This window comes from Onychomys torridus, chromosome 3 (assembly GCF_903995425.1).
Source record: "Onychomys torridus chromosome 3, mOncTor1.1, whole genome shotgun sequence".
NCBI lineage: Eukaryota > Metazoa > Chordata > Mammalia > Rodentia > Cricetidae > Onychomys > Onychomys torridus.
Genome location: NC_050445.1, coordinates 38,893,173 through 38,919,831, shown reverse-complemented (window position 1 = coordinate 38,919,831; position 26,659 = coordinate 38,893,173). Strand labels below are relative to the sequence as shown.

At 44.2% G+C, this 26,659-nt stretch overlaps 1 protein-coding gene across 1 annotated transcript in view; it reads left to right on the top strand.

Annotated features, from left to right (window-relative positions):
- Mkln1 (muskelin 1) overlaps nucleotides 1-26,659 on the top strand; it is a 315,449-nt gene that overhangs the window by 53,657 nt on the left and 235,133 nt on the right. Inside the window, exon 2 of the mRNA XM_036182846.1 lies at nucleotides 9,509-9,628. The gene's annotated coding sequence lies outside the window, so the exon portion shown is untranslated. The remainder of the gene's footprint in view (nucleotides 1-9,508; nucleotides 9,629-26,659) is intronic.

The window sequence follows — 26,659 nt, the reverse complement described above, 5'->3', positions numbered from 1 at the left end:
CTGGTAAGTAGACACTATGTAAATTCTAAAGGGAGTACACTGACATCTGCTGCTGTGCTTGCTAGTGTGTAGGGGGGTGTGCATGCATGCATGGGTATGTGTGTGTGTCCTGCCTGTGTGTGAGGGGACACAAAGCTTTATTCTGACACTCTCCTATTATGTGAACTTTTCCATAAATGACACCAGCTTCACCGAACACTAGGGGGAAATCTCTTTTTCTTTCTTTACCCTCCCTCTTTCCTCTTTCTCTGTCCCCACCCCTTCCCTCCCTCCCTCCCTCTCTTTCTTTTTTTTTTTTGAGACAGAATCTTGCCTGACTGGCCTTGAACTCACAGCAATCCTCTTGCCTCAGCCACCCAACTTCGAGGGTTACAGGTATGACTTGGGGAAAAAAATCTTTATAAGTGCAGAAATTAGTGTGAGAGAACTGAGTTTGCAATCCCATTTTTTAAAAAAAATTAAACAAGATTCCTTAAGATCAGGCCAAAAATTAAGAATGGTTAGATAGGAAACATTTTGGGTCCCCGCCCCACAAAACAAAACAAACAACCCTGTGCCTTTAGCTCGTCTATTTGTGTATCTGCATGTCTGAGACAGAACACACAACTATACGCCAAGCACAGGCTTCCCGTGAGGAGGCCACTCCAGCTCCAGGTCCCCAGAAGCGAGGGAACAAACACCCTATTCATCCCTCGATGACATCAGCCGGTTTCTGCCTGGTCAGTGACCTAAAATGAGTTGGGAAACTTACTGTCTTCAGTTCATTGGTGCTCGCCCTCTGAGTTCTGGAGCAAAACTGAGTTTTTAATATAATTGGTATTTTTATTATATTTCATTTGGTCAAGGAACTAAATACTTATTATAACAAATATATGTCTATAATTTAATGATGTGAAACAAATGGTTGAGAGATAGAGTGACTATATGGGATTCTTAATAAACCCCCATTGTCATAAGAGAGCGGATTCGTTTATGTCACTTACCTTGTCGTCTTTACCCATTGTTGGTGGTGGTTTCTGAGGCAGGCTCTCACTGCATCGCCCAGTCTAACCTGGAATTCCTGGACTCAAGCGACCCTCTTGCCTTAGCCTTCCAGCCAGCTGGGACTGTAGATACATACCAGCACCCCTAGCTGTACTGATCTATTTCGTGTTTTACATACTTCAATATTTACATTTTTGTAGTAAAAATGTCGTATGTTCGTATGTTCTTCTCTTGAAAGAATGTTGTTAGTTTTTCTCCTTCCAACCCACAGCTACACTAAGAAGCCCTGTGCTGTGTCCTAGATGATCGCCGTTGGGATAAACTGTTTCTATTTGTGAAGGCCTGTGAAGCCTTCTTGTCCTTCGGGCCTTCTTCTCAACGTTTTTTTGTCGATTGTTTCCCTCATGTTAGCTTGCCAGCAATAAGCAAAAATATAGCTGGGGCTGTGTCCAAAAAATTCACTGGCCACATTCATCCCTCTTCATCAGGGTTTCTTCAGTAGTGTCCCCATCCAGTGGCTGTGCCAGGCGGCAGAAACAGCTAGCTGTTGTCTACAATGAAGAATAATTGGAAGCATGGTGCCTGTTTCTTTTCCTGTGAGGAACAATCCATCCATTTAACATTCTTTCGGTGCTCTTGAACTCTGTGGTAGAGCCTGTGTTCCCTGCTCAGTTGGGGCCAATCCGAGAAATGCCGACCTTCCTGCCTGCTGCTGGCCCTACCCGTGTGGAGCAGTGTCAGCTATCTGATGACCTGGTAGCTCTTCTGGGTTAGCTCTTCTACCCAGAGCTAGTGGCCCGCCACACCAGCATCAGGCTGGAAAATGCTAGGCTGCGGGGAGTCATAGTGATAAGAGAGAAAGTTAATGGCTATTATATTAATAATTTGTCCTCAATAACTTATGAGCCGAGGCACAGAAAGGCTGGACAGCTCCCCCCTGTATCACAGTAATCATTCATGTTTTCTGGCCAAGTATCTTGATTTTGTAAACGTTCCATAAAAGGTTGCATATTTCCATTTTGTATATTAAAATATGGTTTGTATATTGTTTGCTAATCAGAGACAACTATTCATGTCTCTGTGCAGATAGTGAGCTCGGGAGTCTGCAGGCCCGGCCATCCTTGCGTGTTGTCTGTGCTGTATTCTAGAGAGTTCTGAAAGGAGGTACATCAAAGCCCACCGCTGTGATCGTCTGTGCCATCACATACTCCTCATCTTTTGATTTCCTGTTTAATTTTTGCGCTTTGTTTTTAGTGCAAAGAGCTTACATTTTTTTTAACACCTTTTCATGTCTGTATTTGTTCCACCGGGATTAGGCTCCCATACCTATACAAAATAATCAAAGAGGGGTGGCTTAAGAAATAGCAATGCATTTTTCTCAAACATGAAAGATGTGTGGAGATAGCGAGTCTGGGGCTGCGTTAGTGGCTCCTTGATCATCTGAGGGGCAGTTTTCTGTCTTCCTGCTCTGCCACCTTTAATAGGTACCACTTATTTACCATTGTAAGATGGTACATAGCGCTCCAGCTGTCCCGAATGGATTCCAGACAGGAAGAGAACAAAGAGAACTGTTAATTGGAGAAGTTTCCAGTTCAGTTCTACCTCAGCAGGCCCCACCCACTACAACCCTAACATCAAATTATTGCAGAAGACTGGAGGGCTGGGCTGTTGCTCAGGAGTGGAGTGTTTGCCCAGAGTCCACAAGGCCCTCAGTTCAGGCCTCAGCACTGCAAAGAAAAGCAGGGAAGGGCAGGGGTGGGGGTGAGGAACTATTATTCCAAACACATTGACGCCTCAAATTAAACCAAGGCAAATGTGTTTGGTGTGATATCCATCAGGCTCTGCCTTGAACTTCCAGCATTTGTTCCTATTAAGTGCGTGTGGCCTTGAATTCCATCATTGCCACCGCCTCCACTTTGGAATTGGCTTGGCATATATCTCCCAGACATTTATTTTCTAACTTTTCTTGTCACTTTTTTGAGATAATTTCCTGAATGTTTTAGCTCTGTCTCGCAGATCTTTTGAGAGGGAAACTTATTCCAATGCATATTTATTCATGTTTCTTTCTTCTTAAGTTTATTAGTTTTTAAAATCTCATTGTTTCTCTTTTCCTTCTTTTTTTTCTTTTTTTTTTTTTTTTGGTTTTTCGAGACAGGGTTTCTCTGTGTAGCTTTGTGCCTTTCCTGGATCTCGCTCTGTAGCCCAGGCTGGTCTCGAACTCACAGAGCTCCTCCTGGCTCTGCCTCCTGAGTGCTGGGATTAAAGGCATGTGCCACCACCGCCCGGCTTTCTCTTTTCCTTCTTCATGTTTACTAACGTGATCATTTTCCCAGGTGTTTTCTGTGTTACCTATTAGAGGGTTTTCTTTTCTTTCTTTCTTTCTTTTTTTTTTTTTTTTTTTTTTTGTCTTGAATAAGTAAATCTAGCCATGTACCTTTGTCTCAGATTTGGCATCAATATGCTGAGGAACAAATATAATGTGTTTTTTTGTTGTTGTTGTTGTTTGTTTGTTTGTTTTTTAGCAATGACACCAAAGGTCACTGGAGGCATTTTAATTAAGGAAGTTCGTTGTCCTCATTTCTTTTGACGTCATTCACAGACAGCTACAGATACCCCACCTCACCCATACTCCTGAGCTAGACATCCATCCCTGTCTGACCCAGCTAAGGACTGACCTCAATTCTTAGATTCCTGTTCAGGGCTTCCTAATGGAGGAAGAAGTTAAGTTTTTATCCTAGAATTCCAAAGTCCACGGGGAACCATGTTTATAATCCCAGAACTCTGATAGGAGTTGAAGGCCAGTTTGTGTGAGACCTTGTCTCAAAACAACCCAAAACAAAGCACCCAGCTGGGCGTGAATGGTAAGAAGTATTTTTACCTGTGCTTGGCTTTCTCTGCTGAATGCAGACCAAGGATCAGGAACAGTGGGACTCTGGGTGGGTCATCTTGTGGCTTGCTGTCTGGATTGGCTTTCCAGATTGAGGAGAGCTTTAATGTGGCCGAACATTCCAGTCCATCACCGCAGGGAAAGCATGGAAGGGTTTATGGGTCAGGAGTGGGTGCAAGCTGGCCACATAATGACAGCAGAGAGGTAGAGAGTGGGACCAGCAAGGAGCTGTAGATGGGCTGGAGCCCTCGGAGGCCCATCCCTAGTTGTCTATATCCTCTTACTAGGCTCCACCACTTAAAAAGTCCACAGGCTCCCTAACAACCATGACAAGCTAGGGTACAAGCAAGTGTTAAACACGTGACCTCGTGGGGGATATCTCACATTCAAACCATTCTACCTTTGCTTTTTTTGTTGTTTGTTTTTCTGGTTTTTGTTTGTTTGTTTGTTGTTGTTGTTGTTGTTATTGTTTGGTGTGTGTGTGTGTGTGTGTGTGTGTGTGTGAGAGAGAGAGAGAGAGAGAGAGAGAGAGAGAGAGAGAGAGAGAGAGAGAGAGAGAGAGAGAGAGAGAGAAATAGAGAGAGAGAGATAGAGAGAAGGACTTACTGTGTAGGCTTGACTGTTCTGGAACACACTATGTAGCCCAGGCTGGCCTCAAACTAACAGAGATCCTTCTGGCTCTGCCTCCCAAGTGCTGGATTTAAAGGCGTGCGCCGCCACCACCCAGCTTGTTGTTGTTGTTGTTTCAATATTATATTTTTTGTGTGTGAATGTGTGCGCACGCACACTTGCCCAAATGTGTATGGGTGTGTGGGGATCAGAAGACAATCTGTGGGAATCAGGTCTGTTCTTTCCTTTTGCCATGTGAGTCCCAGGGATGGGCATTATGTTTGTCAGCAAGCACCTTGACCTGATGAGTCACTGTGGGCCTTACCCTCGTTCTTTAGGGGTTGGAAACGTCCGGGAGCTTTCAGGAGCTTGCATAGGAACTGTAGCTTCATGTTACCCAGGAAAATCACTTATCTTTTTTCTTTACTTTCTACATTTTGTGAGTGTGATGCTTGTGAAGGAAGCCTTTTGTCTCTTGTCTGGTTCCCAATTACACCTTCTGCTTCCTGCCACAGCAGTACACTTGTTCCCAACAGCAGTCAAGGATCCTAAAATTAACCAAATGCTTCGAGTGTTACCAGTTAGATAGGAAAGCTGCTGATTTTTTTTTTAACTGTGGGAACAGTATAAAGGGAGAAACCCAAGTTGTATTAAAGCCATACAGCTTCTACACAACTTCTCTCTTCTCATTGGTTTTTTCTTAAATTATTTTAGATCTCACATAAGTATGATTTGACTGTAAACTGATATAGACTTTGATACATCTTCAATGCTAATTCTATATGGCAAACTGCACTCTGAGAAAACATTTAGTAATACATATGAAATAAGTCAATAACCTGTAAATACAAGAAGCTCTCCACCTTGAAATGCTTGGGTTCTGATATCTGCCCCCAGTGCGCTCACCCTCTGTTGGATTGCAGAGGCACAGCCCCGCCCCACCCCCAGAGCATCCTCCGCTCCCCACATTCCCTGTGTCTTTGGGACGAGAGGGACTGAGAACCGGTTCTGCTGCCTTCCTAACACCACCCTCTTCTTCAACAATTCAGGCACAGTGACCATGTGTCCATAAGAAGAGAATAATTAATAAATTAGTAAATTTTAAAGCCACCACATTGCCTTGTAGGTATTTTCCTTCTGGTCTGATTGTGAAGGAAACTTGGCTTCCTACCAGTCTCAGGAAAAGGGAGAGCTTTGAGACTAAGAAAGAAAAGTGTCTCCTGAAAATAGGATGATTAGAGAAAAATAAAGATGTATGAGCTTGCTATCAGGTTTGACCATTAAGATATACTTTGATATCATATATAGCTACTACTAATGCCTGCTAAAACTAAAGCTTCAGGAGCTGAGAATGTATGCTTAGCATGCACAAGGTCCTAGCCTCCCTCTTGGGTACTAAACACAAAGGCCAGATGTGGTGGTATATGCCTGGAACCCCATCATTCTAGAGGGATAGAAGGATGAATCAGTGCAAGTTTAGACCAGCCTGGTGTGCGAGAGGAGTTCCAGGCCAGCCAGAGCTACATAGTAAGACGGTCTCAAATGTGATTGGCTTTATGTTTACAGTTGTTGAATGTTCGATGATAAGTTTGGGGTTTTTGTTTGTTTGTTTGTTTGTTTGTTTACTATTCTTTCTATCCTTGGTGTATTTAACACAGACAACTGCTTTAGAGTGATTACTTCCTCTTAAAGGCAGCCCCCTAAAAGGGGCTTCATAAGTAAATTCATCAGTATTGGCCCAGTCCAATAACACATTTCAAACCTGAACACAAAGCCAATGGCTCACACTCTGGTTGAGCGTGGAAGAGACGTAGGCTCATAAAGTTTCATAAGTACCATTTGAAAATAGACATCAGACTATTTCGGTTCAAGATGTTAGTACTTAAGCCGAGTCTGTGGTTCTTTAGCTCTTAGGTTTTTGTCCATTTTATAAAACCTAGATATTTTTACTTGCGTGTTATTTGGTCCCAGAGAACTAGTTGGGAGATCAGGTGTGAACTCATCCCTGGAATGAGCTACTTATTTATTCCCTGTGTCTCTTGGTTTTTTGTTTTTGTTTTTGTTTTTTAGCTAAGGGACAAGACATGTAGAAACTACACTTAATATTTTCTAAAAGCACTTTGAGAAAGATCCATGTTTGAAAGATTTCTAGGGGTTGGGGATTTAGCTCGGTGGTAGAGTGCTTCCCTAGCAAGCGTAAGGCCCTGGGTTCGGTCCCCAGCTCTGGTAACAACAAAACAAACAAAAAACAAAACACGCCTGTAATCCCAGCACGCGGGAGGCAGAGGCAGGAGGATTTCTGTGATTTTGAGGCCAGCCTGGGCTACAGAGCTAGTCCAGGACAGGCTCCAAAGCTACAGAGAAACCCTGTCTCGCAAAACCAAAAAAAAAAAAAAAAAAAAAAGAAAAAGAAAAAGAAAATAGAAGGATTTCTAATGTATCATCTAGAACTCCGTTATAACCAAGAGCGCTGTCTTTGCTAAGAACAAATACAGAACAAAGACTACAAATAAACGACTTGTTCAAAAAGGCTGTGCTATAGTGTCACCTCTGTGAAAGTTCTCACATAGGCATGCCATTTCTCGTTTTCTTGGCTGGCCTGGACTCGGTGATGATGCAGGCTTGGAACTCCTGTGACCTCTGAATGCGCTACAACGCAGCGATATGCACAACCTTCCTTAGGGTACAATTTTCATGGTCTGAAAGTAGTACAAGAAAGGTTCTGAAATCGAAGTGGTGTCTGAATGTATTTGTTCCCATGAATCCTGGGTGATTGACATGACAGTAGCGTGCTTTGTGACTTTTTTGGGTTGGTTTGCTTAGATTACAATCAAATTTTAAGGTGACTAAGGGGGAGGGCAGGAGGGGGGTATGCACTATCAGGAAGATGTGAAGTGGCTTTACTACTCAAATAAAATTAAATTCTAGGAAATAAAATCCTTAAAGGGGCTGATTGTAGAGAAGAGGGAAGACAATACCTTATCATTAAAAATCAATCAGATATTTACTAAGTGCCTCTCTGAGGATTCCTTACATTTTAGTCCTTGGCGGATCTTGGATTACACAATACTTTCACATGCATTATCTCATTTGATCTTCCCAACTGGCAGGGAGGCCAGAGAGGGATCTAAAGTCGAGGAAATTGCATCTCAGACTTAAGTGCTCCTGGAGACCTCCACAGAGCCGGAGCAGGGTGTGCAAGCATGGGCCGGGTGGTGGGTATCTCCAAACACTCTGTCCTCTGTCCCGCTGACCTCCACTAAGTACTGTGACATATTGTCTGTACGAAGGAGTCCAAAGGAGTAAGATTACGATCTGGACCCTCAAGGAGTTTATGGTCAGTTTGCCAATGAAACAAGCAGAAGACTTTTGTTAACCAGGATAACACAGGTTGTAAACACAACAGGTGGGTTATTTTAGTTGGAACATAAAGTAGATCAATTATACTCTGTACCCTGAAAATGAAAACGAACCAAGTGGATATTTCTAACATTTTCCAGCCAGACCATCAGTGTCTTTGGGAGAAGTTCCTCACTGGGAGGAAAGCCAGCAGGCACAGTCTTGTCCAGGTACATGAGGACATATGGATATTTGGAGTCCTGAAGTTCTTACTCTCCTCTTCCATGCTTTGTACCAAGGACTAGGAGCCTGTGGGAGGCCATCCTGGCCACTGTTCAGCCCTTTAAACCATTAGAGAGGGTCTAGTTTAAGGGAGAGGATGCCCTGCAGGGATATCCAACCTCTTGATACTGCAACACGATGGTGTCATCTACAAATGTTGTAGGCTACAACCTTAGCTCTCTCGGATGCATACAGCCTATAGAACACAGGTTGGACCCGTCCCAGAAGCAGAGCATGGCTTTGTTTGTGTTGAAAGGGACTGTGGATGTGAAGGGTCTGCAGAAACTGGTCATTTTCCTTTTCTCATGTCCCAGTGCTCAGACCTAACATTTTCCAAGCTCGTATCTGTCTCAGAAGCAGAATTCCATTCCAAGTATCTGTTCTTTGTCTTTTCAGCAGAGCAGGCCTGGTCTGAGACTGCTGTTGTCCAGTCACCGTGTGTCCCTGCCTTTGTGTGTCTCACTGGGAGGCCCCATGGGGACTGCCAGAGCTTCAGCCAGCAGCCGACGATTGTCTTTTCACAAAAAGTGCCGTGCCTACCCAGGTTCGGCAGCCTTATAGACATGGCAAGTAATTGTCTTCCAGATGCTCATTGGTAACGTGTCCTTTGGCCAGCATAGGGCTTATACTGCAAGGTTCTGCCTGCTGTCAGGGAGGTCTTAAGCAGCCTATGTGGGCTGGGAGGCGCCATGCTGAGTAAACATGACAACAGAAAAACTTTTGGAGGTACCATCTGTACCACCGCCTCTCCACACTGAGCACACTGAGAGCCCACACGAGTGCAAGCCTATTGATGATCAAGAGCGAGCATCCAGCCACACCCACTGAATCCCAAGACCAAGCACCCAGCCACACCCATTGGATCACAAGTCCAAGCACCCAGCCATGCCCACTAGATCACAAGCCCAAGCACCCAGCCACACCCACTAGATCACAAGACCAAGCACCCAGCCACGCCCACTGGATCACTCAGGTCCTCAGTTTCATCCCTTGTCTTCTTCCTTGAGGACTGAAATGGACTTGTGCTGAGTCACTTCAGCTTTCCTCTCCTCCTGTAACGCAGCCTCTGGAACCAGCTCTCTCACACACTAGCTGTGCAACCTTGGGAAAGTTACCAGAGCATTCTTGACACTTCCAATCCTGAGATGTGGCACCATGATAATACATACCAGCTCTATACATTATAACAGCTACCTCAAAAAGTTCCTGAACATGTTTGTCCAGATGGAGAGCTGAGGTGACTGCCTAGATGTGTTCTGTGGTGTTTGTTTGTTCTTTCCATGTGTTCATCTGCTGCCCTTTGGAAGTCTTGCTCTGGATACTGCCCGAGTGAGGAGATGCACGAGGTGCCCTCAGTGGGTGTGCAGTGTATAGGGCAAATCACTGAATAACTTGTTTGTTCAACAGGTGGGAAGGACTCAGAACGTACTTCGGAACGTGTGCCTGCCTTGAAGAGAGACTCGAGGATGTGGAAAATTTCACTCAAATGATGCTGTAGAACATTGCTGGTGGCAGCGGCGGCACACAGTAAGTGCCTAGTGCCATAGAAGTGTTTTCGGCTTTAATTGTTAGGCTGGCAGAGTGAATGCTGAGACCGAGCGTGTGGCCGGAGGTTGAGGGCGAGGAGGTGGAGGTGCTCCTGGGGAAGTCTTCCAAGAGGCAGTATCCTTGAGCTCTAGTCTGATCAGTGAGTAGGCGTTTGCCAGTAAGAGAAGAGGGTTAAGAGTGTTCCAGGCAGAAGGAACATTGTGTGCAGAGTTAGGGAGGCGTGAAACAGCACAATACACTCGGGGAACTCCGAGCAGGCAAGGAACAAGTGGCGCCCCGTCCTTACTGAGACATACAGCGTGCGTTTGTTAAATGAGTATGAGAGGTTAGAGGCTGGGAAATGAAACATTGCCTGATCATTCTGGCCTGAAGCATTGACCAAACACCCATCGAGGCTGAAGTGGCTAAGGGGCTTTTAATCTTTTAATTGTTCCATGTAGTACTCGTCCAGTGCAATCTCTGTACTGTGTCAACTCTCTCCCTTTTTTCTTTCTTTCCTTTTTAAAACAATATATATATAATTGAGACAGGGGTTTCATGTATCCCAGACTCAAATTCCCTCTGTAACCAAAAATAACCTTGACTTCTTGTCTTCCTGCCTCTACCTCTCAAGTGCTGAGATTATAGGCATGTGCTAGCCATGCCCAGTTTTATGTCGTGATGAGGCTCCAAGCTTGGGCTTTGTGCGTGCTAGGCAAGCATTCTGTCTACTGAGCCACATCCCAGCCCCTTCTTGTCTTCTGCTATGAGTAACTAGTTGTCTCCCTTTACCCCCAAAGTGATGGAGATGGATTACAATGAAGCTGCCAGGATCCCAGAACGAATACTAATGCTTTTGTGGGTAACACGTTTCTTTAGATAAAAGGTCAGCAAAACCTGGTCTAAGGACCAGACCCAGTGCACTGCCTGGGGCTGGGTGACCCAGGATACTATCAGTTGGGACATCCCATCCCTGCTGTACACAATCACTCACCCTCCCACGGGTTGGCCTACGCTCAGCCAGCAGTGGCAGGTTCAAGGGAGAAAGTGGAAGAACACACTTGAGGCTCAGCTTGGATTCAGCACAGTTACTTCTGTTACATTCTGGTAGCCGGCGAGAGGCAAAAGGCCAACCTGGGTTGGAAGGGTCTGGAAATCACCCCCAGTTCTTGATTAGAGCTGCTGCAAGGTGACACTGCAAACAGCAGGGAGACTGAGGGACAGAGTCAGGGCCGTGTTTGGAATCATAAGCAATCACAATCTAAAGCAGCATGCGTTCCAACCACAGATTTTTTTTTTTTTAAAGTCATCTCTGTGGTCTCAAGTGGAAAGATGTATTCATCATGCATGTCTGTTCAGTCCCACCCACAGCCATGAATCATCAGTGTCGTCTACTGAGTCGACCATCATCCTCTAGCACATGACAGGCACAAAGGAGGAGTAAAATGAGACCCAGACCCACATTCAAATACCACCTGATGGATTTCACCAGGGAACCGGGCTCAGTTTTAACCCCTTAAAGGTATAAAGCAAACCATTATCACAGATGCAGCCAGTGACTGACTGAACAGCCTTTGGGAGTAACTTCTAGACAGACCTACACTAAATACTCTTGCTTCATCATTCCATGCCCCACTGCTGTTACAGGCGCTATTAAAACTAGCCGCTGATGCATCTGTATATAAATGTGACTGAGCCGGCAGACATAAGACAGCTGCTTTACCCATCAGCTGATTGATGGTTCCCCCACTAAGCGCTCTCTCCTCTCCTCTCCTCTCCCCTCCCCTCCCCTCCCCTCCCCTTCCCCTCCCCTCCTCGCCCCGCCCCTCCTCTCTCTCTCTCTCTCTCTCTCTCTCTCTCTCTCTCTCTCTCTCGGCGGGATATTACACGTTTGTGGGGTACTTGTGCATGAATGGGGAGGTCAGAGGTAGACATCAAATATCTTTCACAACCCCCCCCCCTTATTGTTTGAGACAAAGTGTCTCAGAACTTGAAATTTACCAGTTTGGCTAGATGGGCCAGCCAGGGAGCTCCAGGGACCCACCACTGGGATTACAGATGCATGCCATTATGCCAAACTTTAAAAGGGTACTGGGCATCCAATCTCAGGTCGTGATACTCACCACAGCAAGCATCTTACCAACTAAGCTACCTCCCTAACCCACTTCCCTCTCCACTTTTTCAAGATGGGGTATCATCACGTAGGCCCGGTTAGCTTCAAACAGGAGCTGCCATGAGTTTTTGTTTTTGTTTTTAAGTTTATTGCCAGAAAATTTTCACTGTTACCAAACTTGTCTCAGTAAATAATGCTTAGTATAAACAACAACAAGGATATCCAAAACCTCCCATAGCAGCCCTTCCCTGGTACCGGGAGATGTCAGGAGACAGAACTCATAGGTGGTACCTGTTTCCTAAGACTATCCTGAAAACTGAAAAACAAAAACACATCTTCCAAACAATCCAGACAAAAACCATATGGCTTAGGTTTGAAAATGTTCTTTCTGTTCCGGCACCACTCGGGGTCCTTGGGCGTCTGCAGGATGCTGACATCTTGACACCAACTTCCATGGAGTTGCTGCTGTTAGGGATCTGTAGGAGCAGTATCCGTGGGTGGAAGGAACATGCCAGATCTCAGGGAACTATTAGATGCCTGTTGACTCAGGCGGCAGGACCAGCTGTGAATGGGAATGTATTTTTACGTAGCTTCAGTGGAAAGGAACAGGGCTGTTGATATTAGTGCCAAGGTGGGGACGGAACCTGCTGAGTTATTTGTGGATGATTTGGTTTATGGAGGATGGGAAGATAGGGCTGTCTTGGGAGGTACAGCTGAAGACTCTAAGCTCAGAAGTTAACTCTGGACATAATGGCACATGCCTGTAATCCCAGCACTTGAGAGGTGGAGGAGGAGGATCAGGAGTTCAAGGCCAGCCTGGGCAGCGTGAGACACTGTCTCAAAAAAAAAAAAAAAAAAAAAAAAAAAAAAAAGATGTTTATTTGGGCAGGTCATATAAAGATGGAATGGTAAATCTACCAGGTAGTGTTTTCAAAATTAGACCCCAACAAATGTGTATTTCCTTCATGTTTCTGTGTCTCCTACCCACCTTAAGAATGTCAAGAGAAAAAAAAAGTCCTGCCAGCCAGCTGCCCCTGGAAAGAAGTCAATTAGGATAAACTTCCTGTTGAGGGTGAAGGCGCGGGGGCTTTCGCTTCTGCAGCCCTCCCCACTCCCAGATCCCAGGCTTCGCTAAGATACTCCTTCCTGCCTTCCGAGGAAGCCTGTGTGCTCTCTCAGAGCTACCTTGGCATTCCTTGATGTCTTAGAGCAGCAGATGACCCCGGCTGAGCGGGACAGTCAGCAGAACAGCAGCTCTTGATGCTGCCTTTGGAAATTTCCATTCTTGCTTGCAGCTCTGAAAAAAAAAAATCTAAAGAGCCCAGTAGCTGGGAAATTTCCACAATGGAAAATTTTAACATATTCTTTAGCTCTAAACTATGCAGGTTTATAGACATTATTTTTTTCCCTTCTGGTGATTTCCTTCTTTAACAACAATTTGTGAACATGGTACCACTAGAGCTGTGGGAACAGGAGGGCAAGGTGACCCAGGGGGTGGGCATAGCTTGCTTAGCAGGAGGCTGTGCTGTATAAACGTGTGACCACTCACTGCACAGAAGCATAGATCACCGTGAGGCCCACTGGGTGGGAACTCCTCCAAAGCAGAGCTAGCTTGCCCGGGAGCACTGCAGGGAAATCTGTGTTAGAACCTTGAAGTGGAAAGTGCACGGATACAACTTGGGAACCTGACGTGGTGAGTCATGTTGCCAGCCAAAGTAAATCCTTTGGACCACTGCTCCCTGAACCTCAATGGGAGCTGTAGGCTCTGATGCAGTAGGTGGAGGGTGGGATCTAGCCTGCATTGCCAACTGATGCTGATCTTCAGGTGATGCTGATGCTGCCCTTCTGAGGACCACAGTGTGAGGCACAGCAAGACCTTTGTCAGCATGCAGCCAGTGCCCTGGTGGCTGAACACTGCCAGAGGGTGGCTGGAGGTGAGCTCAAGTTACACAGCGGAGGTCTCAGAACAGAACTCAAAGTCCTCTGGAGAGATGTTCCACATCAGCCTGGATAAAGGGGCTCTGTTAGAATGTAGGGGTGCACAGAGTTGCCAGAAGCCTTGGCTTGGAGAATTCTAGAAATCAGGACCTTTCCAGAGAAACCCATGTTAAGCTGGTGATGATTCCTAAGCTGGGCTAGGAGTATGGGTGAGTGGCCATTGAGTCAGTCCCTAACACCAAGGGAAGACTGTTAACCAGCATCCTGTGAAGAGAAGCAGTTACTGCCGTTGTAGTTCACTATTACTGAGATAAAAGTTAAAAGGGAATTGGAGATTTTCTTAGCATCTATCTCACCATTAGAAGGAAGGGAGGAAGGGGAGGGAGAGGGAGGGGGAGGGAGGTAGCACTATTAATCTAGGATGTTCCTGCCTCATGATCTGTGATGTGTCTGCTCTGTGCATTTTTTTTTTTTTTTAAAGCAACACTTGTCCTATTTTTTACTTTCTGTTCAATTGCGTTTAGGGTAGTTTATTAGTCCTTACTTTCCAAACTTTTCCGGTGAAACGTACACAGAGGACTGTGTGAAAGGAAAGGTGGAGGTCTGCGGTGACAGGCATGCAAATGTGACTGAAGTCAGAGAGTAGAATTGTTAGACAGATTTGATGACATGTCTCGCCCACTGTGCTCACACTATGACTTCGGGGATGGCTTAGAGATCTGAACATCTGCAGATTGGTTGATGACTTCTTCTAGGGATGCTTTTACCCTGAAGCAAGGTATGACTCAGCATTGAAAGGACATCCTGATGGCTTTGGTAGAGGAGACAGATTGGTTTCCTTAGCGCCAGGTTTGATGAGTCATTATTCACCTAAGAACCCTCTTAGGACCCGCAGTCAATCAATTGGCTTGATCCCTTTAAAGTCACATTTTTTTTTAAAAATTTATTTAAGGGAGTGCTTTTGTTTTATGCTTAGGTGAGATTCACAGGACAACACTCACCATTTTAAAGGCAGCAATACACAGGCCTTTAGTGTCTTTGTGACATTGTACAACTTCCCCTTATATCTAGTTCCCAAACACTTTTATCACCCCTCTTCTCATATCCATTAGGTTGATACTGCCTGGTGCTCACTCCCTCCTTCCGGAACATGGCCACCACCAATTTACTTTCTGTCTCTGTGGTTCCCAGGCTGGACAGTTCACCTAAGTGAATTCCAGCCATACATGGCCCTTTCATTAACTCGAGTCTCCTTAAGAATAAACATTATGGTTATAAGGAAATCTACTGCTATTGAGTGCTTATAGCATGAGGCGTGGAACCATTACAACAAGTAGACACCGTATTATACAGATGAGAAAACTGAGATTCAGAGGGTTGCCTGAGGCCCATTCTTCCTTTTGGCCAAGCAACGGAGAAGCTTCCCTGGCCAGGCCCACTTTCACTACCCCTCAGCTCCTTTCTCTTCTCGCAGACAGATGGGTAGATACTGCTTCTCAAGTGTAACAACTTCACAGAGCCTTCACTCACATTCTGAATGCAGCGTTAGTTGCTTACAGCTGCTTTTTCTCCAGCAGTGCAGTGAGCCTAGGCCAACTCTTCTGAAGAGCTCATTAAAACTGCTAAAATAAAGTCTTAGAAGCAGGTGCATTCATTAGCAGAAAATGCAGACGATTATGTTAATATCACATTCAGGTGACAAATTTAAAGGCATCAAAATCATGGAGGATAAAAGGCTTCTTTCGAGGCTAGGGGTTCCTTCTTTCTTTGTGGGGCTCTTTGCTCGGAGAAGCATGTGATGGACTACAGCTGTCCAAAGTGGGGAACCTTCAGCGTTAGTTCGCAAAAATAAAGCTGTGATATCATGTTTCTGTGATATCATGTTTCTTTGTATGATTTCTTGGGTCTCTAGTTATGAGAAGAAAGATGAGGAATTGCCTACACACCTACTGCTGGGTCTAGCCCTCCATTGATAACGTACTATCCACTGGGCCCAAAGAAGAGAGGCAGCTGAAGAAATGATTCAGCTATCCACAGGCTGGGAGGTAGCACAGTAGCATGTTCCATACACAAGGTCCCGGTTCCCTGGACTTGAAGAGTAAATCGTTGTAGGCAATGATTTTCAGTTTGGACCAAAAATGATTTTTACTTTGCTCTTTTTTTTCATTAAAAAAAAAGGGGGGGGGGGGGGGATTTAGCTCAGTGGTAGAGCTCTTGCCTAGCAAGTGCAAGGCCCTGGGTTCAGTCCTCAGCTCTGGAAAAAAACAAAAACAAAAACAAAAACAAACACAGTGAGCAGTGAGCAGCGAGCATGAAATAAGACTGTCTAATATTTTTATTTTGAAGTGTGCATATTTTCTTATTTGCCAAATTTTTTTCATTCTGTCTTTTTTTTTTTTTTGGTTTTTTGAGACAGGGTTTCTCTGTGTAGTTATGATGCCTTGTCCTGGAACTCTCTCTGTAAACCAGGCTGGCCTCGAACTCACAGAAATCCACCTGGCTCTGCCTCCCAAGTGCTGGGATTAAAGTCATGCACCACCACTGTATTTCCCAAATTTTCTATAATGAATTTTCAATTTTAAAATAAAAAATATTTATTAACTTATAGTTTTTAAGTATTTAAAAATTACAAAGGGATACTTTGCCTTTCTCCCATTGATTGAATGTCCCTAGAAAATTGGAATCATACTTAAGTGCCTGAGATATGAAAGCTGGACAAGAAGTGTTCCCAGTCCCTCCCTCTTCCCAACTCTAGGATATTGATGGTTGTGTTGGTTTTCCCTTTGGAAAGGAAGGAGAAACAAATATGACTGGATATCGAGTTACTAAATAAAAAGATAATTGTGCAATAGATGATTGGATTTTATCAGGTAAGTGGGCATACTCTGAAAGGGATGCACCTGCCACTTGGAAAGGGGAAAACGCTAAGAGACTTTTATAGGACACATGGACTTTATTTTTAAAATTTTAAGTTGTACATTCACTCTGGGAAGGAAGTCTTTGACTAGCTACCCCCCCCCACATACACAAAATGCTTAAAGTGACTATTTCTGATTGCAGAACATAAATACTGAAGCCGCAACACACAGGGCATGTTCACAGCCTCTTTCTCTCTCTCTCTCTCTCTCTCTCTCTCTCTCTCTGTGTGTGTGTGTGTGTGTGTGTGTGTGTGTGTGTGTGCATGCCCGCACATGATCAATAGTAACAAGCTGAGAGACTGCTCGTGTGTATGGTAATCCTGTCTTTTCCTTCCTTCCTCTTCCCGTCTCCTTTTTCATCCCTGGCACATTCCTGCCCCTCCCTTTCTTCACCACCCCCATGGGTAGGTGAATATATACAGTATGTCGGGTACAGTAGTCCCTTCTCAGACACACGATGGACTCTGATGGTCAGTAGATGCCTGAAACTGTAGGACCAAGACCCATAATTTAATTCACTTTCTGTCCTGACTAAGCACTTACTGTATGGGACAGCCATAACCGTCACAGTGTAGGATTGATAACAAAGCTAGCACATACAGATTTCCTTTTGTTTTCTACCATTTTGTAGATAGATTTGTTTTTCTTGGAGGTCTCCAAAACCTCGACATCTACTTTTTTCTTTCTTTAGCAAGTTCAAAAAGTCCACCTCTTCACTTAGAGGAAATCCTTTATGGTTCCTTTGTCATCAGCACCATTATGCCTTCAAGCCATTAGTAAGTCAACTAAGGGTCACTTCGAAGAATCACTTTGATCCAGCGACAGTTAACGTGCTGGCCAAGGTGGCTGCTAAGTGTCTCACATGCCACATACAGTGTGGACGCACTGGGCAAAGGGATAATGCACTTCTCAGGAGGGCGTGGCGTGAACTCTCATCCTACTTCTTAGAATGGCATCCAATTGAAATTTTATAATTTTTTCCTCTCTAGAACTGTCCATTTCATATTTTAAGACCAAGGATTCTGTGGATAGCTAAAACCTAAAGAAAAGAAAACAGTTGTATACATGCAGGCATACACACATTCTTTCTGGTTAGGAATGTTCTAGATGAGTCCCCACTCCAGCTGCCACAACTTCGCTGATGAGCTCCTTCACTGCTGGACAGCTCCGCATCGCATCGCCTAGGAGTGCCTTCCCGCCCACCTCTCCTCCTCTGTTTAATTCTTAGAGCTGGCACCACAGAAGCCTCTGATTCCACACAGAATGAGGATGGTGGCCAGTAGAGACTCGTGCCCTTCCAGTATGATGCAGCGTAAGAAGGGCAGTCAGAGTTCAGAACACAGAGTCTGAAGATGAAGATGGAAGACAACTCAAGTCCCTTTCTGTGGATGTATGTCCTCCAGAGACATGCCTGCTAGTCATGCAGCCTGGCTTTGAAACTTTGCCCATGACAAAAAGTCATCCTATTTTTTTTTAACCTTGCTTTGTTTAGGTGGGCCACTAAAGCACACATACCGTTATAAGTACAGTGAGAAAAGAAGGAGGAAGAGGAGGAGGAGGACCCTGATACTACCCAGTCTCCAGGAAGTATACCCCCTTAGGGTCCCTGAGGAAAGTGAGGATGCTGAGTCCTTTATTTGACTAAAGGAGACTTAGATCCCATTGGTCCAAGTCACCCACCTCCAAGCCTGAGTATCTGAGCCCCATCCAGATGTCTTCCGGATCCATCCTTTTACCCCTCTAACTCACCTGTGCAACAAAAGAAATTCTGAGATTAGTTCATGCAGGGACTGCCTTAAAGTCCAAGGCGTTTAAGAACTATTTAAGTTGAGCACCATGTCCCCACGTTTCCTAAATACTGCTCACTGTGTTCCTCCTTTGAGAAGACCGTGGAAAGTTAAGCAGTATTTTGAAACAACTGGTAACGACAACACCAAGAATGCAGATAGCTGCAGAGGAAAAGGTGCAGAAGGTCCGTGCCCTGAGCAAACAGCCAGACACCCTATCCTTTCCCTTTGGCTACACAGGGGGCTCTTATAAAATGAACCACAGCAGTGGAAGTGGCTGTGAGGTTTTGAGAAGCAAATTTGGGTGATGAGTTAGGAGAGGAGAAAAGACTGAACTGAGATGTTGGCTAAGTGAGTAGACTGAGAGAATTTTAGATCATTCTTATTTAATGTCTTGTGAAGACATCCATACACTGAAGAGCACAAAGAAAATAGGAAACTGTGATATGCTCCGTCACCTAAAGATGGCGGATGCTAGGAGGACATCATGTCACATGGAGAAATAAAAGCTTATTTATTTGTCTTTTTTTAGTGTGTGTGTGTGTGTGTGTGTGTGTGTGTGTCTGTGTGTCTGTGTGTGTGTATGTATACATGCGTGTGTGTGCGCATACCTGCAGGAGATAATGCAACAATGCTAGAGTGGAGGTCAGAGTTCAGCCTTTGGGAATCAGTTCTTTCCTTCTACCTTGCTGGGTCGAGGAATTGAACTGAGGTCATCAGGCTGGTGCAGCAAACACTTTTACTTGCTACACCATTGTGTCAGCCCGTTTATTTATTAGTTAATTAGTTTGTTGACACAGGGTCTTGTCATGTAGCCAAAGCTACCCTAGAATTCACTAAGTTAACCAGATTGGCCTTGAATGTGAAATTCTCAGTCTCCTGAGTGCTAGGGTAGTTTAGGATTTTTTAAAGTGGCGTGCATTTGGGCTGTTATGTTTCGCTTTACTAGCAGTCCAATAAGGAAACCCAAAACCTGACTTTTAAAAACCTCACCTGATAGGAAGGCAATTAATTAGAATTCTCAGTTGATAAGCAATTATAAAACTGAATTCAATAAACCCTGGGAATATTTGAATTTTCTTCTATAGATACATTTTCTAGTCCTTTTTTCAGCTCGTCTGTTCTGAATCATATCAAAGTAAGGGAGGGATGTTTCCTACTGTCTTCAGTTCAGAAAGCAGCTGTAACCTGGGGCTTCTGACCATGTTAAATACTGCAAGCCGCTGTCTAGCTTGTGCATATAGTCGGGTCGCTCTGGTTACATGGACATCTCTTTTGATCAGTCAGTTACATCAGTTATTAAACACTCCAGACTTATCCTTGGAATAGAAAATAGAAGGAAATCCAGAACTTTGTCTTTCCTATTGTAAATAAAAGGAAGATACAATGATGGCCCATTTTTACAAGCTACAACACTTTTTCGTGTGTGAAGGGTTTACACCCATGTGTGTGCGCATGTACAAGTGCACACGCATGTGGTTAAGTTGGAGGCTTCCAGTGGGTGTCTTCCTCAGTTCCTCTCTGCTTTAGGTTTTGGAACATGCTCTCTCACTGAACCTGGAACTCATAGATCCAGTTACAGACACTGGCTGGCCAGTAAGCCTCAGGGGGCCTCCTGCCTCCATCTCCCCACTCCTGGGGTTACAGGCACTCACTCCACACCCAGCTTTTTGTGGTGGCTGGGGATCTGAACTCCACCAGTGAAACTGTCTCCCCTGCCCCCAGTCCCACCCTTTTTCCAAAAATACTACATGTCTTCCCAAGTCAGGGTCTACTGAGTGTCACAGTTTTGCTGCTCTGAACCCAGAATCTCCTCAATGATAGACAAGCTCTCCCAGTGAGCTGCCCCAGGCCAAATGTTGTTCTTTTAAATTTTGAATTTTGGGTATTTAAAATGTGCATCATTTTTAAATCCTGCTTATTTACTAAGGGCCGCCATCCTCTGTAAGACTGCTTTTGTTATGTAGCGCTGAAATGATTTTCTTCACTTACTCCTGTATGAGAAGACTCATCTCTGCTCCTAAGCATGCTTTACTAAATTCGCATTAGGCAAAAATTGGAGTGGAAAATTCCCAAGCTTTGCTTCTTAGTGTTGCAAATAGCAAGAACCCTGTGGTCTCTGTGCTGCGTGTTATATTCAGAGAACATTAATGCTAATCCAAATGGTTGATTATTCCAGGTATTTTTTTGTGTTTGAGATTTGTGTGATAGTTCTGCCATCCCATTTGTATTTGATGAGTACTAATACACAATTACAGGCCATTTCCTGACTTACTCATCAACTTACATACAGGTCAAATAGGCCGAAGAAGAAAGCCACTGTCTCCTGGGTAACCCACAGAGCACAGTGAAGGTAATTGCTTCATCAAAATTACAGATACCCCAGTGACAATGGATGTTTATTTCACTGACATTAGAATATTAGACTACCTCACCATTTTTTTTTTCTGAAAAAAGATGTGTTAAATAATTTTAGTAAAGTAAACTGTGGGGTTTTTTTTCACTAACATGTTTAGCATTAACAATATGGTTTCATTTTTAATTTATCCCAAACTAAAAGTGATTATATAACTAATCTCTTATTAGTGGTACTTGGGCCATAGTTTGAATCTGAACCTGCCCCCAGGACCCCCCACAGGCTCATGTTCTGACTGCTTGTCTCTCAGCTGGTGGTACCGTTAAGGCAAGTTGGAGAACTTGCAGGAAGTGAGACTGAAGTAGGCCTCTGGGGGTGGGCCTTGGAGAGTGATAGCCTGGCCCCTGGTTGTAGCTTGTTCTTCACTCCTAGGCCTACAGATGTGAAGGATCTCTCTCCTCGCCATGCTCCTGCTGCCACTGTCCCAACTCCTCCACTACCTCCACAATAGGCTGAAGCCCTCCAAAACCATGAGCCAAAATAAAGACCCCTGTGCCAGACATGTCAGACACAAGTCTGTGATCTGGTTTGGGAGGCTGAGGTGGGAGGGTTGCCATGTTTTCTGCCAACCTGGGCTACGTAGTTCCAGACAAAACTGGGCTACCATGTGAGTCTCTCTCTCTCTCTCTCTCTCTCTCTCTCTCTCTCTCTCTCTCTCTTTCAAACCACAGAATAATTTAGCTTATTTTCAGAAGGAGAGGCTGGGAAGATGACTCAGCAGTTAAGAACCCTGCCTACTTTTCCAAAGGACCTAGGTTTGATTCTCAGAACGAATGTGGTGGCTCCCAACAACCTGTTTTCTATTCCCAGGCCATCTGACCCCTTCTGGCTTCTAAGGGAGACAAGGCATGCATGTGATGTATTGACATACATTCAGGCAAATACCCATACATGTAAAATAAACAAACAAATAAATACACAAAATTGGGAAAAAATAATTTGAAAAGGAAAGGAAGGAGAGAGGGGAAGGGAGAGGGGAGGACAAGAGGGAGGGAGGGAGGGAGGGAGAGAGGGAGGGAGGGAGCCGGGAAGGAATCCATGCTCTTTAGGTTGTCTCTGTCAGAGTCTGGTGAAGCCATGCAAACATAACGAATGCACATGGTACATACTAAGCAACCAATGCTTGGCTTAACCTGTTACTGTATATAAGGAGCAGGAGCTACATCATGTATAAAATGTTAAGGCTCTGCTTTAAAATTCTGTTCCCTTATTCTAAATTTGTCAGGTGATAAACTCAGTTTTTTAATGGTTGAAGTTTCAAACTTTGTTCAAAATCACTAATTTGATGCTTTAAGGAACAGACTAATTTGAATAAATTCAAAGTGACTAGGGTCTTAGGGTGAAAGTCATTTACCATGTGGACCACCACCAATTAATCAATTCATTGATCAGGCAGTCAATAAGTCCTCTATTCCAGCTAGTACAGCTAGTCCAAGGCTTCTTGGCCCTGCACTATTGACTTTGGGAAGTCTGCGTTTTGCATTATCGGGTGGCTAACTGCATCCTTTAGGTACCAAGGGCACTTCCCCTCCAGTTCTGATAATGAAAAATGTCTCCAGCTGTTACCAGAGTTCTCCAAGGGAAGGAGTGGATTGGCACCTCCCCCAACCCGAGAGCTGGGGTGTATGTCTTGCCTTTTTACTAGGTTGGGAAGATTGGAGGGGCACAGACCCAGTCTGATTCATCACTCTATCACCCCTTCTCCACCAACTAATTTTAGTCTCTGGCACAGAAATGCTTCTTGAATGTTCTGAAAAGAACAAAATATCTCCAGGGTTCCTCTGCTGTCGTCAGCCCAGCACCAGCAGCTCAGAACAGGAATAAGGCAACCTGGATGACTCATCTAACATTTGGAGTGTTTGTGTGTGCACAAGTAACACGTGCACACGCATGCAGAGGTCTGAGAACAACCTCGGGTGTTATTCCTCAAGCTCTGCCCACCTTATTTATTTCCTTAATTATTTATCTCTCTTAAAAATTGTTTGTTTTGAGATGGAGTGTCTTACTGGCCTGAAATTCACCAAGTACACTAGGCAGGCTGGCCAGTGAGCTCCTGGGAGTCACAGGCCATCACACCCAGCTTCCCAGCCTTTTAAAACTTGAGTTTTGTGGCTCATAGTGCTTCCAAGGCTGGTATTTTATCACATGAGCTATCTCCCCACCTCCTTTCTAAGATTTTTGCTATTTGACTAATCTGGGGTTCGTAAGAGGCTCACCTATGTTTGAGTCATGTTTTGTGTAATGCTACTTTACCTAGAGGTGACATCAATCACTCTGGCCACCACTATTTATAATTGAAGCACTCGAGGCCTAGAAACATATTCTTGGGCAGGAGTGGGAGGCATTTTAATTTCAGTCAGATTGCCCTCCTTGATTAAAAGAAACTCATAGACATAGTTTATTAATGTGAAATCTGAAGTTCATATTCCTTCTTGTCATGTGAGATGTAGGATGTCTCAACAGCTCTTTGGTGATCTAAGTTGGTAATGATGCCTTACTTTGTATTCCTGGAAATTGCCAGAAGGCTTTAAAGGAAGAGGGAGAAGAAAAGAGTGAGGAAATTTTCCCTGTGGGCAGTTAGGGAAAACAAAAATATTTTTGTGCTGTGGAGGTTTCTCAGGAAGGAGGGTTGGCCAGCAAGTGGCTGCATCTGAGCAAGGGGAATTTCCACATTTGGGAAAACATGGTCGTAATTAATGACTTAGGGGAGCCAAGAAAGTGGACCTTGTTGGCAAAATATCATCTTCAATGGCCAAGTCATTGTCAACTGATAAGGCCAGAAAATAGGATGGTTTTAGAATGAAATCTTTATTTGTGGATGGTTGCCTGTAAGCCCTTCCTTCTTGTGGGTCTAGTAAATACTCCTGTCCTTGCTGTGGGCTTCTAGGATGGCTAATGGCTTCTTATCTTTAGTTTTGAACATGATGTTTGGATATAGCCAGTAGGATTGTATATGTTTTTTGTTTTGTTTTCCCGAGACAGGGTTTCTCTTTAGCTTTGCACCTTTCCTGGATCTTGCTCTGTAGACCGGATTGGCCTCAAACTCACAGAGATCCCCCTGCCTCTGCCTCCCGAGTGCTGGGATTACAGGCGTGCGCCACCACCGCCTGGCAGATTGTATATGTTTGGATAGAGATGATTATAGAAACTCCGGGGCAAGCGTAGGGAATAAGATCGCCTGCTCACAGGGCAGCCATTGTTAACTAAGTGGTCCGTGTCTTAGACCTTGTGCTGAGAACACTGAAAAGTTACCTTGATGTGGCTTGAGTAAACCACAACTTGGGGAATTTGTGTCACTTGCCTAGAACCATGCTGTTTTCATCCCCACGCTTGCAGCTAGCTCTTCCTGCATGGAAAGCCAACCCCTGCACTGGAGTGCTCTCTCCCTGGGTACAGCCCTTGCTCTTTCACCGCCAACCCGTTCTCTTCCCCACATAGCTTTGTTTAAACTACATCTGCTCTTGAATTGTGCTCAGCAGAGTGTCCATGGTTACCTCTCATTTCCTGGAGGAGAAATCAGCTGGCAGGTTCAGTGGCACACCCTTCTCCGTCTACTTAGAGAGGAATATATGTGCTCAGAATGTCTGTGACCTGTTTTGAGTCTTTCCTTCGTCTCAGTGATCAGTCTTATTAAAATGTGTATGATCCCCCTTGCCTCTTCTCTCATGAATTTTTTTTTTCAAGATCAGAAATAGCTTGCCAGATTTCAACAGAATTTTCCAAGGAGAAGGTCATTTTTCAGGAAGGGAAATAAAGCTTAAAAAGAAAAAAAAAATCTCTGAATTCGAAATGTAGATGCAAGATCTAGTACAACACCAATAAATTCTGCAGACCTTTTTGTGAATTGGAAAGGCTGCAGGTTAAATTACATCCTCCCCGAAGTAACAGTTCCATGCTTTTGACCCGTATGACGCGGCTTCTAGAGTTAGCTCTGCCTGCGACAGTTAGAAGTGGACTGAAGCAGACGTAACTAGGGTTAAAGTGTCTAGTTGTTCTTGACTGAGCTTCAGTGGGCATTGTAGTTAATAGGAACGTCGCGGTCTTCAGCAGTAACTTACTACATTTCTTTTCGGTCAAACTCGCAATGTACCCATGAGAGCTTAACATTGGCTTTGGGATGGTTCTTAGGAACGGCCAGGTAGTGTTGACTTCATTTCAAACTGGGGGAAGCTGAGGGGATGTATTTGTTTTCTACTGCTGTGGGACAAATTACCACAGATTTGAGAGATTAGAACAACACCCCAGGTATTCAGTGGGCTTCACTATTCCATAGGTCCTGGAATCAAGGTGGCGTTGGCTGGATTTTCTGCTTAAGGATCCAAAGGTAGAAAGCAAGATATCACTTAGGTTTGGCTTTCATCTGGATGCCCTGGGGAAGACTAACTGCTTGTACTGTCAGCTGCTCCTAGAGACCCCAGTATTCCTTGTCCTTGATTTCTCCATCTTCACAGCCAGCAAGCACCCTCACATCTTTCCCTCAGGTGGACTCTCAGCTTCCTTTTCTACCAGCTGAGGAAAATGGTTCCTTTAAAGGACTTATTATTAGCCCTGGCCTACCTGGATAATCTCCATTGGTTCAAGTAAATTCCTTTGAGACTAAAATCCCTCAACAAAAATCCTTAGATTTGAGTTTCTTTCATGGGCTAACCAGTCTGGGGCAGCCATCTTTACAGTTTTGCCTACTGTAGTAAAATGGTCATCCAGTAAACCTGAGATACAGTCTAAAAACAGGCTCTTTGTAGAGCTGAATCAAAGAGTTTATTTTATTTTATTCCCTTCATTACTTAGTTTTTAAACATACACATAAGTCTTATTTTTAAATGCGTATGTATTTGGGAGTCTGCACCCTGATACTTTTCTACAATACTCCATTAAAAAAAAACCTTTTGATAAGCACACTGTGCTTCAAGGACTTGTGGGTTTCTAAGAGTTAGAGACGAGGGTTAGGGTTGAAGCAGGGTGTCTTGTATGGAGAGGGGAACATTGTGCTGAAGAAGTACAGTTGTGTGTAAAGAAGGAGCAGAGGCTAAGATTTTGATGAACCCAGAGCAGTAGTTCATTCCTGATTCTTAATATATTCACTGAAGGTTTTTGAAGATGGTAATTTGCTAACTCTAACTACAGTAATTCTTTTGTTATCATGTTTTTGTTTGTCTTTTACAGTATTAGGAATTGAACCTAGAGCCTTGAACATACTTGGCAAGTACCCTATCACTGGACTCCAGCTCCAACCCATTTGTAACATCCTATGAACAATCTTAGAAGTTCAAACATAAAGTGATTTTGTGTGTACAAGCATGTGTGCACATGTGTGTGATTTTTGAGTGATACTTGACTTTTCTTTTCTAAATATAGGTGTGTTTTGGATATGTTGAATAAGCTTTACTGGGATGTTATGTCCCTACAGTGGGTATGAACGTCCCCCATTTTAATTTCCACATGCTGTTATCTGTAAGTATACTAGAGGTCTACAGTGCAGGGTAGGTGTGTGGGCCCCACTAACTACTGATCTAAAAATCTGAGCTCACAGTAGGCCATCTAAGAAATGAGAAGGCCAGGAAAACACTAAGAAGATCATAGAAAGGGAGAAGGGAAAAGATGCCATATTCATTTTGTTGGTCTTTTCATTATTTTTGCTGGGAGAACTATTCAATGAACCTTTTCTATTTTGGTTAAGGAAGAAGAGATAGCTTTGGCCTTTGGAAAGAACAAGTGTAAAAATATGAAAAATATAAGGAAAAGGGAAAGCATTTCAGAGGCTAGAGATTCCTATCTTCTCTCAAGAACATTTAGGTTTTCTTCTTGCTGAAATTATGGCCAAAAATGCAGGGAGGGAGGACATTTCCCAGATGTTTCTTT